Here is a 9,356-nt window from a genome sequence, read left to right as displayed (position 1 = left end):
AGAGATTAACCTCCTAATTACGTGAGGAAAATACGTAAGACCGAGGCGTCGAATTAGACGAGGTTCAGTGCAGTTCGGCATATAATATATAATGATCTGAAAAATGAACGCATTCAGCGAACTTCTGGAAATCGACATGCGAACAGGTCTTGATATTCTAATTGACATGACCAAAAACATAAGGCTGGCACGCTTTATAAGACAAAGTTATAGCAGATCAAAATTCAAGGTCATGCAGACGTTGCGGAGTAGACGTCTCCAACGATTCTAGAAATACCTACAGGCATGAAGATAACTGTTCCGAGTTTCATGAACTCAAAAGATGTGAGCAATACGCTCATGTGTTAGCGAAATTGCATTTATTCCAGTTTCAAGGTTGCCTAGAGCAGAACCTTTAAATCTTCTTTAAGGTTGATTACCATGGATCATCCAGAACATTTCTGATGAAAAATTATGGCCAGTTTAGGGTGTGGACAAAGATCACACCATTGAAGCAGTTCATCGGTAGCTAGTAATCTCGGTTTGCTCAACCACCACGACAGAAAAGTAAGATGGACCTGGCCACCACTACGCTCTGACCAGCACTACTATTTCGGCAATTTTGGTGAGTATGAGACGTCATGACGCGACGACGCGATAAGACGCCGATAGCAGCCGATAGCGATAGCAGCTTGAACTATGCGTTGGGAACGGAAACCGAGTCGAGGACGGGGATAAACGGCCACGCGTTACCATTTTATCAGCAGTTGATCTTGCCTGTACATGGCGTTGGTTGGAGGCAAGTGTGTGCTTATTTCTCAGAAGCAGCTTTGAACTGCGTGCAGTGGGGTAAGATGCTAGTGATTGCTTTACGAGCTTGAAACAGAATGGCGCTGTTCCAGCCAGCGAAGTATGGCGCACTTCACCATGTTTCTCTCCTTGTGCCTGAATGTCCGGTGCGGGTTCCGTGATTCCAATGTTGCATCAGTTTTAAACACATCTGGTGAAATGTGCTAAAATTGTGTTGCAGGAAACAAGTGGTGTGGTGTAGTGTTGTGGCTTGTAACTGCCCAGTTATGATCTTGATTTGGCTGTCATGTTAAATGGATCTCCCTGAAAAAGAGGTGAGACCTGGTGCTGGTTTGAAAACTGATGTAAAAATTTGTCTGGGACTGATTTTTGCTACTCTAATATCAAGGACTTCTTAGGGTGGATGGCTTGTACTATTTTGGGAATCCATGTTCATCAACCCTTTTCTTGTTTTAAGGGAAGGTAGAAAAATTGCTATGATAGGAATGGGTGAATCAATTTATGAACTGAACTCTTTTTGAAACTGCAGCAGATTAAAAGACACTGATGATTTTGCTAGCTGTTATCTATAAAACAATATTGTTATTAATGTACCTATCAAAATGGATGGCCAATGCATTTGCAGTGTTGTTTCACTGCAAACTGTGTGGTACACTGGCCATTCACAAATTGGTGCAGTAAATAGCCAAATCAATAATTAACTTAGTTGGCTGCATTTTGGTCACAAACTAAGGAGTTAACTGTACCACAAAATTAGGAATTCTATGAATAATTATAAAGTGGGAAGCAATATATTTTGCAAACAATAACTAGGTATAACTAACTTGTGAATAAGTATTTCTATGATGCAAAGTCATTCATGACAGTCATAAACCTATAAGTCATTCACTATTTTCCTGATTGTCATACATTCTACCATAAACCTGCATCTTTTAACACCAGAAGGCAACTGCAGTTAATGTGTTCTAAAACACCAGTATCAATTGACATGTTTATTGAGTTCTCAGATAACCTGCTGGATAGGGAAATAATGCCTTCTAAAGATCTCCATGAGGGTTATTGGTCTTGATGTCAGATAGGATGGTAGATAGCTTACAAGAGCAGGTGATAAGCAAATGTATCAGTCTAAAGCCTTCTTTGTTGATGTCAAGGAACTAAGCCATCAGGGGTGCTTCCATTTGGTATGCATGCAGGCAATCATCAGAACTAGGTCATGAGCAGCACAACTGTGTAAATTAGCTATTGCTTATAATTTTATGAATATGGAAGCTGCCACTGTACCATTGCCCTCCCTATGCTAGGTAATTCTGTAAAAGTTGATGATTGAATATTGACCAGCCTTAACATGTCAATCATCCTTTCATCATTTGACCATGATGAGAACAATGATTGGCATTGGGCCTACAAGCAGCACAGGCTGTGATATCTAGCCTCATCTTGGTAACCATTATCAGGACATGTTGGGTACAATTCACTGATGGCCCCCTGGAATGTCTAGGCTAGGTTTGCTTATACCAAAAGGTTAAAACAAACTTGGGGTAAGGTAGTATTTCTGGCATCCTGATATAAATGCTACCATTTGATCTCTATGGGAATGGTATTGGCCGCATTGTGCACCTATGCCATCGCCATGGCAGTGTTTACATTATGTTAGTGCAGTTACAAGTGCAGCTGATCCTGTGCATTTGTGTCAGAAGAGGTGGTGATGGTACTTGGTTAGGGTACAAAAGGGAGAAACAATGTGCAAATAGTATTCTTGTGTAATAGCTTATAACTGGACATCATTTTTGGGGCAAATCACTATTGTAAGCTAAGCAATATTAAGTGAGCATAGAAAGCACATGTCATGGCTGCTGGCCAAAGTATTAGGCATGACAGAAATCCAATAACAAGCAACATTTGATGCAACATATCATCCGGCCACAGTTTGATGCATCCACTTAAGGGCAGAATGCATGGGGCTATCAATACTGATGGAAGTTATTTTAGTTAGTCATTAAATCCTTTGATGATGCGGATCATGACTACTAACTGTTAACCACTTTGCACAGATTAGTTTAGTGCAAGCATCCCTCACTGTTTTTTGTTGTTTCATAAGCCAGACAATAAGTCCTCTCATGTCTATTGAGGTCTCTCCATTTTGTGACATAAGGCTGAAGTCAATGTGTAAACTATGGTCAACACTCAAAAATAACCAGCCATAAGCTCAGAAATTATTTGTTTAACAAACCCAGCAAAACTGGTTTGGATTGTGACATGCAAGTTGTACACAGAACTTCACATGAGGGGGGGGGGGAAGGTAACTGAAAAATGTTACTGAAAATCAAATTTAGCAATGTGAAATATCTTGCTTGTCATAGAACGATAGATTATTTATTTATTTTCCTTTTTATGTGTACCTGGATTTCTTTTTGCCATGAACATGCTCATATGAATGCATGCCATACATTTAGTAAGTGGGGCCTGGGTACATGCCTCTTGGGGTTACTATGTGCACACACCTCAAGCATTACGACAGTGTGATAAATATTTACATCTAGTGCATGATAACATGCGATGAAAGCAGGACATTATTAACCCTAGGTTTGGCCAAACCCATGATATGAACTATGCCCACCAAATTCATGTCATGGTATATGAGAAGGTGGATGGATACTGAAGATGAATGTGTCAGGGAATATGCTGGTATTAGGAGCATGCAGCTCTTCATAATTTGGGGAGGGCACAGTATATGCTCAGGACATCCAAGAAGCCCCAAATGGCACAAGATGAGCTGAGTATAACATAGGGCAAAGACTGCATAATTTGGACATAAGATGCTGTCTTTACATGCATGTAGCTTACCTCAATCAACACTGGAAATAACATCTGATGCCTGGCCAATGGACCCCTGGCTCACTTTGTCAGCAATCCTGCAAGGATCTCCACATAACACTTGTGCATTGCCTTGTGTGTTGTTTTGGGACTAGTTCACTCCCAGGTGTCTTTCTGGCAGTGTGGTAGGCATGACACATTTTGCATAATGTCTTGTGTCACCTTCGTTTCAAATTTGCAGTTGGTCCTGACCTGGTGGCCGTCGGTCATGACCTGGCGGCCGTCGGTGCTGACCTGGCGGCCGTCGGTGCTAACCTGCGGCTGTCGGTGCTAACCTGCGGCCGTCGGTGCTAACCTGGCGACCGTCGGTGCTGACCTGGCGGCCGTCGGTGCTGACCTGGCGGCCGTCGGTGCTGACCTGGCGGCCGTCGGTGCTGACCTGGCGACCGTCGGTGCTAACCTGCGGCCGTCGGTGCTAACCTGGCGACCGTCGGTGCTGACCTGGCGACCGTCGGTGCTGACCTGGCGGCCGTCGGTGCTGACCTGGCGGCCGTCGGTGCCAACCTGCGGCTGTCGGTGCTAACCTGCGGCCGTCGGTGCTAACCTGGCGACCGTCGGTGCTGACCTGGCGGCCGTCGGTGCTGACCTGGCGGCCGTCGGTGCTGACCTGGCGGCCGTCGGTGCGGACCTGGCGGCTGCCGCCACTGACAGCGCTCTCGCTGGCAGGCTGACGCGCGGCCATGAGCCTGAAGCGGATCCGGCGCCGGCTGTCGCAGGCGTTCCGGCCCGGCGAGGGCTCGCTGACTGACCTGGCCGAGCACATCACGCGAGAAGCGGAGGGCGACCTGAGCAAACGTAAGGACGCCGGCCGCCGCTGCTGGTGGGGTGGGGGCATGGCGGAGGGCGACCTGAGCAAACGTAAGGGCGCCGGCCACCGCGGCGGGTGGGGCGGGGGCATGGCGGAGGGCAACCTGAGCAAACGTGAGGACACCAGCCCCCGCGGCGGGTGGGACGGGGGCATGGCGGAGGGCGACCTGAGCAAACATGAGGACACCAGCCCCCGCGGCGGGTGGGACGGGGGCATGGCGGAGGGCGACCTGAGCAAACGTGGGGGCATCGGCCACTGCGCCTGGTGGGACGGGGCATGGCGGAGGGCGATCTGAGCAAACGTGGGGGCATCGGCCACTGCGCCTGGTGGGACGGGGGCATGGCGGAGGGCGACCTGAGCAAACGTGAGGCCACCGGCCGCCGCGGCTGGTGGAGCTGGGTCCTATGGAGGGAGACTGGTGGCGAGAACTGGAGCTTGGTACAGAGAGAGGAAGCCTGCTACTCACTCTATGGTGAACGCATATCCTGGAGCCTACCTGCCGAAAGCAGCGCGTCGTTGACTTAAAAAGGCAAATGCTAGCTAACGTGGTGTGAGTGTATGGATCTCTGTTTGTCAAATGGCTGGGGTCTTTTGTGACGGCGTTTGCCTGGCCTGAGCAGTGTTGTTAGATTCACGACGTGGGTACCGGGTACGGGACTTAAGAGAGCTGTTGACCGAGCTCTCGCGTGAGAGTTGCCGCCGTTGACCTTGAATGTTCGCCTCAAGGTGGGTGAAATATTGTTGCTGCTTTTCGTTTACTGCAGGGCTAAGGTAAACCGGTTGTGAGATACTGTACCGATAGGAGAGATCGGAGTTGTCAGATCTCATTCACTCATCTAGATTACTCGTCGAAGATTAATCAGTCTGCTTGAGAACATGCTTTAAAAACCAGTCCAAAGTCTTTTATGGCTGAGGAACAGTAATGTGCTTATACCTTGTTTCGGTGAGGTATAGCAGCAGGTGCATCAGGTTTTGAGCTTATCACATGATGAAATATCGACCAGATGTTCATTGCATCAGTAATATCGATTGTCATTCCTGGCTGGGTCCGGCGAGTGTGAACACGTGTTACGGTATCTTATGATGAGTAAGCGCGGTAAGGCCCAGTCGTGTGCCGACTGAGTGCGGGTGGGAAACAACGCTGGCCCTTGAGGGAACGTGACACCTCCGAGTGGCCACGAGCTCGCGGTGTTAACCCTCGCCCTGTGAGGGGGAGGGGGTGGCGCTGAGAGGCTGGACCTTAGGTTTTTCCTTGATGCCTTTGAATTGTTTCAGCACGGTGCTGGAACTTTGGGAACCCGGGTTTACATCATTTTTATACCTCTTATGCAATTTGAAAGTGTCCTACCTTCTCGATGCTCCGATCTCTGACATGCTTCAAGTTCGTGTTGCTGAGTTTTTGCTCAAAGCAACAGACATGACATATTTATCGCAGGGAATGAAAACAAACAGATAGTTGTTTCATTTTTCCGCCTCTTATGAAAATTTTAAAATCATTGACCTTGATAGTTCCTGATATATCTCCCCCTGGCCTTTGCAGGTTCATGCTGATGACATTTGATTCAAAAGCGACAAATGACGTACATTTTTCGCAGTAAATGCCCTCCAAAGTAGTTTTGTAGACTTTTTTCTTTATATCACTATGAAGGTCATTTCTAGTGTTCTTATGAAGTGCATTTTAGGTGGCTTTTGCGAGATTAGGTCTCGTCATTTTTGGCCAGATGTCACCTATTGAAGATCTCGCGATTTAAACGCTTGTGTACCCGTCTCACATCTTGAGAGGCCTTTCTTACCCTGCTCATACCACCAATGTGGCTTGTTAAGTTCTTGATAAAGCCACACGGTACAGTTCAACAGCTTACCTCACCCCTTTGAACTGACCTGGCGTACCACCGGCCGCGTGGGTCCATGTCCACTAGTGTTCATGTGATGCGGGCTTCCAAGAGCTGTTCAACGTTGTCTCCCGCATTGTCAGATTAAGATCTCAGAGTGCCCCTGAGCACGCCGTGTAGGACGAAAGTGACGGCAGGAAAGCTGCCATAGGGCGGGGGCTGGTGATGAGGTGGTGCCTCTGGCGAGACCCTCGCACCCCCGGGCTGGGGTTGCCGTTGTGACGCTGACGTGCGCCCTGGTGCGAGCTGTCCACCCACGGCGCCAGGCCTGATGTCATAGATCAAGGGATTTAACGCTTCAGGCGAAACAGCGACGGTAGTGACAAGTTAATGCTTGCGCTTGCGCGTGGCTTACGCCTAGCTGGCCAGAAATGTCCAGAATGCGGAATACATGCGGATGGTGGTATGCGCAGAGCGCAGAACATGCCTGAGATTGTCTTCCGTGATGTGTCAACTGTGCTTACGCACTGTACATATGCGCATGCATATGTAAATGGGCGGCTGTAAAACTGCGGCACTGCTTGCGGCGCTCCGTAAAACATCAGGAACAATCACCATCGTGGCCGCTTGGTCGTGAGCGAACGGCGCAGACGCCTGCCCTGTTGGCTGATGAGGGCGGCGCCGCTCGCGTGGTGTGCGCCGCGGTGCCTCCTGACGATAGGACCTTCCCGCTCTGTCGGCAGGCGGACCGACTGTGGGCCTCTTCAACAAGGCGACACGCCGCTTCTCGCTGTCACAGAGTCGTGTCTTCGACCCGGAGCAGAACAACGGTGAGTGCCGCGGCGCCCCAACCGCGCCAGGGCTCGGGACCGGCGCTCCAACCGCGCCAGGGCTCGGGACCGGCGCCCCAACCGCGCCGGGGCTCGGGACGGGCGCTCCAACCGCGCCGGGGCTCGGGACGGGCGCTCCAACCGCGCCAGGGGTCGGGACCGGCGCTCCACTCGCGCCAGGGTTTGGGACTAGCGCCCCAACCGCGCCAGGGCTCGGGACCGGCGCCCCAACCGCGCCGAGGCTCGGGACCGGCGCCCCAACCGCGCCAGGGCTCGGGACCGGCGCCCCAACCGCGCCAGGGCTCGGGACCGGCGCTCCAACCGCGCCAGGGCTCGGGACCGGCGCCCCAACCGCGCCAGGGCTCGGGACCGGCGCTCCAACCGCGCCAGGGCTCGGGACCGGCGCCCCAACCGCGCCAGGGCTCGGGATCGGCGCCCCAACCGCGCCAGGGTTCAGGACCAGCGTCCCAATCGCGCCAGGGCTCGGGACCGGCGCCCGCTGACTGAATCCAGCTGGGTCGGCGCCCGGCCAGGGCCCGTGGAACCGCTGGCCTGCGGACACTGCAGGCTTGTTCCTGTGTGTGTGGAGGAGGGGAGGGGGGGGGGGGGGGCTGCTATTACTGCGTGTTCTAGTGGCATTTGTTGAGGGTTGATTGATACACAAACAAAAATGTATTTATGATTCTACATAGTGCAGGCTATATAAGATTCTCCATGTTCTCCATGTACGCGCTTTCTGGTACCCACGTCAATTCATACTGGCCAGAAAGCTAACGAATAACACGGAACGAGAACAGAACGTAAGGACAGGGGACGATGCACACAACTGCAGGTATATGTAGGTGCAATACTGCGTTTGCAGTATGCCGCAAACGCAGCACATACTGTTATCATCTCGAGGGCGCGTATAAGGTTCAGTCGCCCTGTCTGTGTTTGCACCGTACCGCTTATGAGTACCGTTTACACATCTCGCGTGGCATGTGGTGACCACGCTGACGGACTTATCACTGTGAGGAAACTCTGCGCTTGCAGCGCGTCAAACCATTTAAAAGTAAACCCACTGGATGACTTTTCGTCCGGCTAGATCAGAAGTGAAGGTTTGAAAACATGCATTACTCACAGATGTATTCGGCACAAAAGTACAGCCGCTTTGACACGCCAGGCATTATTGCTGTTAGTCTGGACCGCCTGACAGACCAGCCTGATACCAGGGCTCTATCCTGCCCACCGCAGCGTGCTAGAACCGACGTCATCTTCTGGGGCGCGAGAAGCCATACTCAGGCTTTCCAGCACGCACGTTCGCGGGGCACTCACGAACTAGTCGGGCTTCGGGCATTGGACGCCGTTCCAGCGCGGTAGCGTGCCCCCCCCCCCCCCCCGCTCCCGGATACGACGCTCTTTGCACGACGGCCTGTGCTCGCTGGGGAACGCGACACACCCTGGTCTTGTTTGGCTCGGTTTGGTCAGAGCTCTCTCGGCCAGCAATGTCCGTTTTAGAGCCCCGAGTTTGAGCGGAGCGGTGGGCGCGCCGTGACGCCGCGGCCATCGCGGGAGGGCCGCCACCGAGCCGAGCTCCGCACGGGGACCCATCGGTCGAGTTTGCGCAGGTGCTCGGACGAGCTGGCGCGCCAGGACGGCTGGGAGACTGACTCATGCGCGGCGGCTGCGGCCAGCTTCCGGTGAGGTAGATAGGAGCCGCGGTGAGGAGAGCGCGGCGGATGTCCGGTCTTGTGTGGTCCTGTGGTCCCCGTCACTGTGCCGGTCTCAGGCAGCCGCCCTGTGACCCGACGCCGACCAGGTCACGCGAGCTCACCCTGCCCGGTAGGGCGGGAACATGGGAGGTCATCCGTGACCCGGCCCCAGTCAGGTCACGCGAGGTCACGCTGTTTGATGGTGGCAGGACAGGGGCTTCTGTTCGGACAGCGTCCGCCGTTCTCTGGTGCATCCGGCATTGATTTGGCTTGTTCCATGCCAACTGCGATGCTCGCGGCCAGTTATCGCAGATGGACGCCGCTTTACCCCGGACGCCAGCATCGCCAGCGTCAGCTTTTCAGGGGGAGAGCGAGAACGAGGGCGGGAGCGAGCTTTGTTTCTTGTTTTGCAGTAGTGGGTAGGAACTGTTGAGAGGCTTACAGCCGTAGCAGGGTGATTGTATTCTTCAGTTGCTTTGTGGCCTACGCTTCCCTATTAGCTGTGGTGCTAAAATTCTGATTTTAATCGACA

The 9,356-nt window shown here is 52.1% G+C and overlaps 1 pseudogene; it reads left to right on the top strand.

Annotated features, from left to right (window-relative positions):
- Window positions 1–735: 735 nt before the first annotated feature.
- Window positions 736–9,356, top strand: part of LOC119089413 (cyclin-dependent kinase 17-like) — a 36,606-nt pseudogene continuing 27,985 nt past the window's right edge.

This window comes from Pollicipes pollicipes, unplaced genomic scaffold (assembly GCF_011947565.3).
Source record: "Pollicipes pollicipes isolate AB1234 unplaced genomic scaffold, Ppol_2.1 Scaffold_3087;HRSCAF=3621_pilon_pilon_pilon, whole genome shotgun sequence".
NCBI classification, from domain to species: Eukaryota; Metazoa; Arthropoda; class Thecostraca; order Pollicipedomorpha; family Pollicipedidae; genus Pollicipes; species Pollicipes pollicipes.
Note: the sequence above shows the minus strand (reverse complement) of the source record. Positions and strands in the feature narration are given on the sequence as shown.